Here is a 10932-nt window from a genome sequence, read left to right as displayed (position 1 = left end):
ATAATGAAAGTTTATTGTCGAATTGCTAATTGACTGCAAGGGAACTACATTCCCTGAGCTCTGCCTCTGCTTCCCCAGCTCGAGAAAAGGCATTAACACACAGAGCTCTTTTCGTGCAGTGCCTCTGCATGGAAATTGCTTTTGGAAATGCACTTCCCTTTATTAAGAGTTGTGGTTCGGCCAAAGTGCTGGCCCAGGGAAGATGTCCAGCCAGATGGAGATGAAGGATATTAACCTTGAACCTAATGGATAGAGAGAAACATTTGAGTAGAAGCACCACAGCAACTACATCAAAAAACAAAACAACACCTGGTAGTATAGGAGCCATCACCTTAGTAGTCTTGCAGTTTAGAGTGTCAGTAATACTTACAACACAACACATGTTTCTTGTTCTAGCTAAAGGCCATGATAAACCCGCAGCAACAGTACCATTAAAACAATACAGATCATACATCCATAATATGAGCCAACATCCATGATGTAAGAGGTTACCAGAGACATCAATAAACTCAAATCCAACTTGATTTCAAATTTAGCCTCCAAATCACCACAACAATTTATAGTGATTTAATCTATCTCCTTCCTTTCTCTCTCTCTTTTTTTTTTGCAGTCAGTGCATAGAAGGACACTCTGTGTGTTATAAAGCTTTTTATTCTCACTCGAAAGAAACCAAGCTATTTCTGCCAGGGTGGACCAGTTTGCTTTTGTAAACAAATGTTTCAGAAATTAAATCCCCTTAAGTCCAGTGGCACTTACTTCCAGGTAAGTATATACAGGATGGCAGCTGAAGTTGAATTATTGAGACACTGCAGTCCTAAGCTGATCTTCTCCCTGGGAAGCTTGACTTCAGATCACACCTTGGCCACCACCTCATTGTGTGGCCTTGGTCATATTACAACCCCTTTCAGCTTCAATTCCTCATTGATAAAATTAGGATACAAGAGACCTATAAGTAGTTGTGAGAATTATATGAAACAAAAGGATTAAAATGAGGAGTCAGTGGGTTTTGAATAAATAATACAAAAAGAGTGTGACTGAATTTTCTGACCCAAAATCTTTAGTGTAGATTGGCTCCTCTCACAAAATCGCCCCGCATCACATCTCTTTCCTTTTCTTCCCAAATATAAATGTTTTTGATACTAGTTTCTGTTGCTATTTCAAGAGCAATATCCAAGATCTATATCTAAATCCTGCTTGCATTCTTTTCATCCCAAGCCTAGAGGATGACATACGTCAGAAAATCTTTTTAAATATATTTTTTTCAGGCAGGGTTTGATTTCCTCCTCTTCTGTCTGCTGTTATAAAATGGCACCAGCTTAACTTTCAACAAACAGTAAGGGGATGCTGAAACTGCAGGCTCTGTGCTCCTGTTCTGGTGACCTAGCAAACCTCGGCAAGGAAAACCTTATCCAGTGGGATGTGGGAATGCAAGGCTCACTTGTAGGAACCAGAGAGGCCTCTTGCTGGTCTCCACCAGCTTTGTAGAAAGGTGAGGGACTAACACTTGCATATCTGAAGTGGAGGAGCGTGTGGCTCATTGAGATGTGTCTTGAATTACTTTTGGTGACTCTCACCACAAAAGAAAGAGCTTTAAATGACAGACAGCTCTCTTGATGTTTTCACTGGCTGATGTAGAGTTACACTGACCCTCCACTCAGCCAGTTGTAGAGGGTTGTGTTTAAGTGGAGTAGCCAAGGTTGTGGTTATCCTTTGCTCTACCATGCAATGGGGCTGGCACTGGCTCTTAGGATATTGTAGTAAACACATCTGTATTCTGGTTCAATATGGTACTTTCCTTGCCCTTATGGCAATCGTTGCTTTCAACCGCACATGCTATTTCTAGCCACACATTTTTCAAAGGAAAAAAATCAATAAAATGTGAGGGTTTTCTTCTTTCTCTTTGCCTTCATCGCAGAAACTTTCTCCATCCTGCTTCCTGTCTGGCCGCAATACCAAACTGGCACATGCTGTGGAGTGCTGTGAAATGGCGTCCAAGGCTAGTCACCTGACTTTCAGTCACATCTAAACGTGCCCCCCATTGGTTGCCTACCCCCTTGGCTGAAACCGTTTCCTCCCCTTTAAGAAGCTGAAAATTTAAAGGGCAAGGAAACACATGGCACCAAAGTGAGCCAAGCCAAAAAGAAAAACAATTCCGTGGGAGTCACGACTTTTGTTTAATCATCGGTTGTGCTGCGCTGCCTCTGCTAAGCGGAGCTGGTGGAATGGGGAGGGGGGGACAAGCAGAGAAGGCTGCAGTCTATTAAACTTCCTTTGAGAGCCTGCCAGACTGACAACAGCTGGAAGAAATTAACATTTCAGATCCATCAGCCGCCTTGCTGCTTTTCCCTCCAGAAAACAAATGGCTTGACGGCTGTAGTCTAGGCAGCTTCACCTTGTCCCCCTTCGCTTCAGACAACTGCTGGCTTGATTTTGCCTGTGCGGGGCTTTTCCTCCCCCCCCAACCTGCAATGAGACGAGGAAAGAAAAGCGCTACAGAAGTTGTGCTGCGAGGAGTACAGAAAGCTGTTATCATTTACAGGCCTGGCTGGAAAAGTCAACAAAAAGCACACAGTGAAAACGACTTTGGTACACCAGAATCCACAGAAATATCACTGCCAGTTGACTTCGAGGTGTTAAAAATAGTCAGGCTCTTTGTTACTTAAAATGTTTGTTAGCTGCTCTACAGCTCCCAGAGTAGTATATAGAGAAAGCATAGATTTTTTAAAAAATAAATAAATAAAAAAGGGCGAGATAAATCATTAAATTATTATATCAAGCAAACATCTCTGGGGATCCAGAGATTGTTTTTGGGAAGGATTCAATCACATGCCAAGGAACTTAGGTTGTGCAATTACAGGGGATTTGCGTTTTTGCACAACTAACCTACTTGCCCACAAAAGTGGATTTTTTTGCAATAAGGAATGTGATGGGGGAAAGCACTGGGAAGTGAGGGGCAACAATTGCATGGTATTGCAACACTGTATAATTTCCCTGCAAACAAATCAGAATGAATGCTCACTAAACAGGTCATCAGGAAGCAGATCTCTCCCATGAGTTGAATTGGTGATGCCTTTTGAAATCTGATGAGTCTCCCCATTTTGTGCACTGGGGTGAAAGGGAGTCTCAGGGCAGCTGGGGGGGGGGCTGTCGGGGGAGGGGAGTCTGTCAGCTAATCCACCCAAGATGCTGCAGTTGCTTACACATTTCTAATTTGCTCTGAGGAATGTTGAAGGGTATGAAGTTACCTTCATTAACTACAAACCCCCAAATTTTGGGTGCCCTCCAAACCAATGCCAAAGTTTTGTAGTTTTGTAGCACGAACCCCGTGTCGTGAGAGCTTCCTGCTGTGGATGCCTGTGGACAACAGTTCATACCACTCACAGCGAGAGCCTGGACGGCTTGGAGAGTGGGGGTGAAAGTTGCTAAGTTGTTGTTTCAAAAGCCACTGAGTGAGAATCTGTTGGCACAGCTTGGGGACCTCTTTGTGTGTTTTTGGGGGGTGTTGTCAGCCATAAGTGAAAAATGGGGTGGGAACTATTGCTAAGACCAGGGGTCAGCAAACTTTTTCAGCAGGGGGCTGGTCCACTGTCCCTCAGACCTTGTGGGGGGCTGGACTATATTTTGGAAAAAAGATGAACAAATTCCTATGCCCCACAAATAACCCAGAGATACGTTTTAAATAAAAGCACACATTCTACTCATTTAAAAACACACTGATTCCAGGACTATCTGTTGGCCGGATTTAGAAGGCGATTGGGCCAGATCCGACCCCCAGGCCTTAGTTTGCCTACCCATGGCTAAGACCATTGGCCATTTAATCTGATGGGAAGGCCTTGTGTGTTTTTCCACCTACGTATTTGGTTAAGTGGGTTGTTTTAATTTTTGCCATTTTAGTTTTGCTTGTCTACCTGATGATAGAATTATTCATTAGCTGTTTGTTGCACAAGTCTATATGTTGTTGGTACCCACTCTTTAGCTTTATTACTTAGTCCCCCCTACTCTAGGATTGAAAATATTCAACGAAGAGCAGGCTTATAAATACTGTACATGGATGAATGAATAAATGCACTCTGCATTGCATTTATTTCCAGGACTCCACAGAAACAACCCTTTTGCTCTGCCTTGAAGTCGTTTGATAGTTGCCTAGGAGTGGAAGAGCCAGATCTGATCTGCGTTGCTATCATGTAATATCTTGTGGGAACAGAAGCACTCTGAATCCTGCAATACTGGAAGTGAGGCCAACTTGGCAGGCCCAAGACCTCCGTGTGCCAAACTGCAGTCTGTCTGGGAACTTTGGCTTCTCCGGCAGCACAGCCCTGAGTGAACACAGTCTGTATTCCTCTAAGTTCTGCATTGCTACCAGGTTGGAGGAGAAAAGGGGTAGTTGGGTGGAGTTTACTCTGGTGGGGGAGTGGGAAGGGATTCAATAAGTAGTTGATACGAAGAGAATGAGCTTTGTCTCAAGCAATACCCAGCTATATAAGGAAAGTTCTCCTAAGTCAAGTGTGAGAACTTTTTCTTGCTCCAAAATGCCCTGGTGGCACAACTAGGTTTCTCTATGACAACCTTTCTCAACTTGTGGGTCCCCAGACGTTGTTGAACTACAACTCCCATCACCCCTAGCTAGCAAAGGCTCAGGGATGAGGGGAGTTGTAGTCCAACAACATCTGGGGACCCACAGGTTGAGAACCCCTGCTCTTTGACATGATGCACTTTCAAAACTATGGTCAGCAATTTGAGGTACAAGTACTTACATTCACACAACCATTTCAAGAGCCTAACACCCATGGGCAGTATCCAACATCCTCCTTCCATTAGTGTAAAGATTTCCACTTGCACAACATCACTTTCCCCCTGTTCATGCCCCACACCCTCCACAAATCTGCTCCAGAGTGTTGCACAAACCACATAATAGACTGGAGAGCAGTGCCAGATTTAGGGCACTATGGGCAGTTCCCTAGCACAGGGCACCAAGCTGAGAGGATGAAAATTTGAGATCTACAATTGAGAAGGTCCATTTGGGGGTGCCAATTTTGGCCTTGCACAAGGTGCCATATTACGAAAGATTACCAAAGTCCACCCCTGTTTGAGAAGAAGAAGAAGAACAGGAGGAGGAGGAGGAGTTTGGATTTGATATCCCGCTTTATCACTACCCGAAGGAGTCTCAAAGCGGCTAACATTCTCCTTTCCCTTCCTCCCTCACAACAAACACTCTGTGAGGTGAGTGGGGCTGAGAGACTTCAGAGAAGTGTGACTAGCCCAAGGTCACCCAGCAGCTGCAGGTGGAGGAGCAGAGACGCAAACCCGGTTCACCAGATTATGAGACTACCGCTCTTAACCACTACACCACACTGGAGGCACATGGGGAGGTGAAGGAGGCAGGTCTGTTGCGTAAGGGTGAATCCTTCGTCACTTTGTGGCTTTGTGGTACATGTGCTGCACACTCCACTGCAAACAGTAAATTACCTCTTTATAGGATTGCCAAAATGATTTCCATGAGGGAATTTTGCCACGAGAGAGTTCTTATAATCAGAGAGGTGTTGATGGTCTAAGTCACATAATACACCTGTTATGATTTTTCAGACTTTTGTGGAATGCAATTGCCCATGACTAGCTTAGAGAGACTAAACAAGCAGAGGACACCACTTTTTCATGGGGGGGGGGGGTATCTCCATTTCCCAGGCAGCCCAGTGAGACTGCAGCCTTGTTTAAACAATGAATTTGCTCTGGTTTGGTTCAAAGTTATAAACACCAACTAAGGTAATAAATGGTACCTCCTCTTCCCCTCCTGCCCCCTCTCCAAAACTAAAAAGCCCTGGGTGGCCACTCTAGTTCAGTTTAGTTTACATCAGTTCTTACTGCTGACCAACTTTTGCTGTGTCTGGGGCCGCTTTTCATTTGCACACCAAACCGGTATCAGTTTCCTGCTATAAATGTTGGCCATCGCAACATGCTAGCAGATGTTTGCTGCCTTTATAATGGCTTGTGCTCACTCTCCCAATCCACAGGTGTGCGTGCATGTGCACACCCACACATGTATCTATCCATGCACTGTGGGAGCCAACCAAAATGCAGAAATCCCAGCAGCCTTCACTTCATTAAATACCAGCATTCTTCTCAACTCCCATATAGTTAAGCTTCATCCTCAGATGCCCACCTTGAATCAGCTGCATGAATATAGGTGAACAAACAGCCTCTGTATCGATGCTGATGTATCAAGTGTAGTGTCAGACAGGCCTAGATAATGTGGCAGCTGGTGGCTCTTTCTTCTTGGCTCCTGGAATGGTACTCTAGGGAAGGGACGGACTAACAAACTGAGAGAAGGGGGAGTGCAACATACTCCCCAACTGTACCAGTTTAACTCAGGCTCATAAATCGCCACTTTTCTACATTTCCTGAAGCAAGTAAGAATGTGGACAAAATCGCACTGGCATATTTCATGAGCACATGGGATTCTTCCCCTGCTTTTACACATTTGCACAGTTCACAATGTTTCTTTCTATCTTGCTAAACCTACCCACTCCCCCTCGGCTTAGTGTGGGGGAAGACATTTCCTCCCTGCATGCTCATTCGGATGCTGTCCCAGCAAAACAAGGTTGGGAATGGAGTGTGTTTAAACCACCTTTTGGCATTGCCTAGCCTTTCAAGTTTGTCCTCTGTCTCTGGATTCAAGTGAAACTGACAGGGGTGTAAGAAAACCCTATCAGATTTACCAGAAGTCCCCCCTCCCTGCCCACACTGCCACTCTTCAAAAGCATGTGCATAGATGCACCATACAAAATATTTTTTTATTTTTTAAAGAAACCCAACAAGGGAAATGAGACTTTCCTCTAGCTTCATCCATTTCACCCGAGTCTGGAGGAGGGGGATGGAGAAACAGATGCCCATGTCACTTCAGACAGAACATACTTTATCACAGGTGACAGCATATGTGCAGGAAGTTTGAAATTTGTTAGTTAGATAGGCAAATAATGGTTGTTGTTTCGGATTATATATATACAGTGGTACCTCGGGTTACAGACGCTTCAGGTTGCATACGCTTCAGTTTACAGACTACGCTAACCCAGAAATAGTACCTCAGGTTAAGAACTTTGCTTCAGGATGAGAACAGAAATCATGTGGCGGCAGTGGGAGGCCCCACTAGCTAAAGTGGTATGTCAGGTTAAGAACAGTTTCAGGTTAAGAACGGACCTCCAGAATGAATGAAGTTCTTAACCCAAGGTACCACTGTACTGCCCTTCGCATAGTACATAAATCCATAAAACAACACAGTCCTTAAACTACACTACCACTCATAACAATTCATTAAATAGTAATTTACAAAACCAAAAACAAAAAACAAAACACAGCAGAAGCAACTAATCCATTTATGTAATCTAAATTGTGGTGGGGTGTGTATTTACCAACAATCTAAAATGGTAAAGATGCACCTTAGAATGGAGAGAGCTAACACAGGTGAGGAGACACCTCTGAAAAGGCCACCACGCCATGTGATACATGCTGTGTAGAGACCATGTAGGGGTTTAAACATGGTTTCAAATCCATACAATGCAAATTATATGAGCTTTAGAGAGCCTGTCCCACCCACTGTTTGTTTGCCAATCGGAAATTTCCTCCAAAAGCCAATGCCAGCTTCTGAAAAAGGGTTTTCATTGGGGCTGCAAGGAATGAAAGGGTTACATTCCTGCTCTGTGCCTGCCTTGATCCTATTATCAGCTCCCCACCCTTCACAACCTGATACAATTTGTAATTCAGAAAACCAGCACATTATATGCAGAGTCGCATTTAATATCACAAGTAGTTGGGCCCTTAGAAACTGTACACTGATAGTACAGAGAGAAAGGTTTAACAGCACTAAGCTGTTAGCATGTATGAAACTGGTCTCGCTCTCCGGCAAACAGACAATGAAACATGATATAAGTTGTTTCTTTTCTTAGACCATACATAGCAAATGTGAGTACATAGGAAGAGGTAGAATATAGTGTAGTTAAATAACCATGTGAGCTTGTAGGCTTTTTGGAAGGCTGGTGTAGCTGGTGGCAATGCTAATAGACTGTATTGGATTTCCAAATTCCTCTTAATTTCAATCTCCCCCACCCCCCCCAAATTGGCTGCAGTAGTACAATGAGAAGATTGGTAGGAATCCTACACTGGCCAGAAACATGGAGTTTTATTCCTAAGAAATTAGTTTGCTGATTAGTGTTTACAAAAAAGAAAGCCCATATCCTGTGTGTCAGATGTTGGGAGGATATAACGTGGTGCTGTGGGCAAGGCAAGGTATGTCTGCAGAATTGAGGAATCGTCTTCCATCTATGATTGGCTCAAACACAGTACTTGGGGTTTGTCTCATATCCATTTGCCTGGTCCAATAGCAAGTTGCACCTTTGTACGTAAAGCTATTTCCTTCTTATTAGTGCCAGAATCCATATTTCTGGGTGGATTTTATTTGGGGGGGGGTGGCTTTTTTTCTTCTTCAATGAAAGTTCTTCTATTATCACTGGCTGGGTAAGGCAAGTGTTGTGTTTTCTTTTGTTTGGATCATTGGAGCAAAGGATGTTTTTTCTGCCTTGGGCCTCTACTCCGGTATGTTTATACAGATACTCTATTCTGCATTTGGACTGTATTTTGGACCTCCCTGTTTTTATACCCCTAGTTTCTGGTTCCTGGATCTGCTGTCAGCAAGGGCCTCCTTTCCTCATCCATTTCTTGTCTCCAGTCATGGCCAAGCCTAACAAGCGAATAGAGTGGAGGGTCTCTTATTCTGGAGAGTGCCACATTCCAGGCCCACCGCTCTGCTCTTTCCAAGAGGAGTTGTGATGGGAGCAAAAAGGGAGACCGGGCTGGACTGGCTGTGGGATACTAACCCTGTAAATCTCGCAAAGGCTTTTCAGTGAGGGCTGTCAGGAAGAGGTGCCTCATAAAGGCAAATAGTGATTTCCTGCTGCAGCCGGCAGGAGTTGTTTTCTTTACAACACGCTGCTGAAACCGGAGAGGAGATGGTGTTTAAATATCTCAGTCCTGGAGGAGTTGCTGTATGCTTGAGACGGAGCCAGCAGCCAAAGTGCACAAGGAAAGGACAGATGCCAACATTTGAAAGCCATTAACCGAGAATATTTTGGGAGGATAATTAAGAGACATACCTTTAACCCACTTCGAAATTCACTGAATGGGCTTATGTCTCTGTGAGTTATGGAGTGAAAATATGGCAACTTTTTTTTTTTTTTTTGCCTTGAAAAAGAAAAGAGAATGGTCTGCCTACATTCCTCATACAACTTTGGCAGTTTGCTTACAAACACACACCTCAGTTCTAAAAAGAGAGAAGCTCTGGGTCTCGGGGTCTGAAGCTATGCATTTAGAACCTTACACACACACTCCTTCCAGCTGTGGGTGGAAGAGTTGCAGTTACTCACTGAGTGAGGGAAATATACTTTTGCTGTGCTCAGAAACCTAACCTCTGCTTTGTTATTGAAATATACTCAGAGTCGAGAGTGGATTTCATGCTCTTTATTCAGCTCATAGTGGTGAGGAGGAATGAATGTCCCCTCAAAGTATCTGCTTTATATACATTATTTACACAATGGGCTGCACATGATTGGCTAATTCTGGAATTCTCCTGTAGGCCAATCAGGTTGTGGATTCACTTCCATCTGGAGCCGGATTGGGTGGCTCCTGCAGACCAATCATACTGCTGCATTGTTCTAGGACCAATCAGACTGCTGCCTTTTGGATCCTATTGTTCTAGGACCAATCAGACTGCTGCCTTTTGGATCCTATTGTTCTAGGACCAATCAGACTGCTGCATTTTGGATCCTATTCAACTCAGTACATAACAGTTATTAATGCCACCTCTACCAAGGCTGAGACTTGCCTGGCGTTGAAAACACAGGCACCAAGGCTGAGCCCTAGTAAACTCACTTCTTCTAAGCCCTTTGTTCTAATAGTAGAATACTTCTGGAAGATAAAAAAGGAGCAACCTAAGCCAACAGCAAAAGTCAAGGGAACAGTTCAAAAACCAAAGGGGGAAACATGCCATCGTAATCAACAAAATGAACAACAACAAAAAAGGCCTAGCCCTGGGACATATGTATCTCAGACATCAGTCACAAATCAAATAGTGCAATGTTCAAACAGTAACCAAGTCAGAGAAAATTGTATTAAAACCGAACACATTTTCTATCCCAAATGGTTATCCTCAGTGGTTAAACAAAACAACACAAAATCCCAGGCTGTGTACACATTACCATTTACTCAGGCTCCAGCACACTCCCCGGGCTGATGCTTGAAGCAGAGCACACATGACGTTAGCCACAAGCTATATGTATTCAGTAGTTTCTGGAGTTTCGGAAACATAGGCCACAGTTAAGCTGCGGTGTGTATATTTGAGACACCTGTTGCGCATGTGCAGAGGACAGCACATGCACAGATGATTGCTTTGTTGAATAGGAGTTCAGAAGGGTTGCAGATGTGGCGAAACAAATCAGGTAATGGCGTGAAGTAAAATGTGGTTTGAAACACAGCAGGGGGAAACGACCCTGCTGCATTTTAAGGTGCTAATGTCTGCACGCCCATAGACTCCCTAACCAGCATGCTTGCTGATAACATGAACAAAGAAGGTTAACAATAATGGAATGTTTATATGGCACCTGACAGCAGGAGGACCCAGTTCAAATTGATATAATGTGCAAGAGCCCAAGCCTGTGGTCACTGTGAGGGTGTTGCAGGAGCCGCAGAATATTACTGACCTCATTGCAGGGGGAAAGGGGGGTCTGCCATCCGACGCCTCCTCATTGCACATACAGAAAGCTCCATGGCTGTCCCTCTTCCAATGCCAGTGCTCCGGTGGTGCTAGAGTTGGAAATAAGGTGACCATGAGTGCTACGTTCGAGAGAACTGCTCTCTATTTGAAGGGTTATATGGACAAAGGCCAGTTAA

This window comes from Podarcis gaigeae (genome assembly GCF_964106915.1).
Source record: "Podarcis gaigeae genome assembly, chromosome: 6".
Classification (NCBI taxonomy): domain Eukaryota; kingdom Metazoa; phylum Chordata; class Lepidosauria; order Squamata; family Lacertidae; genus Podarcis; species Podarcis gaigeae.
Note: the sequence above shows the minus strand (reverse complement) of the source record.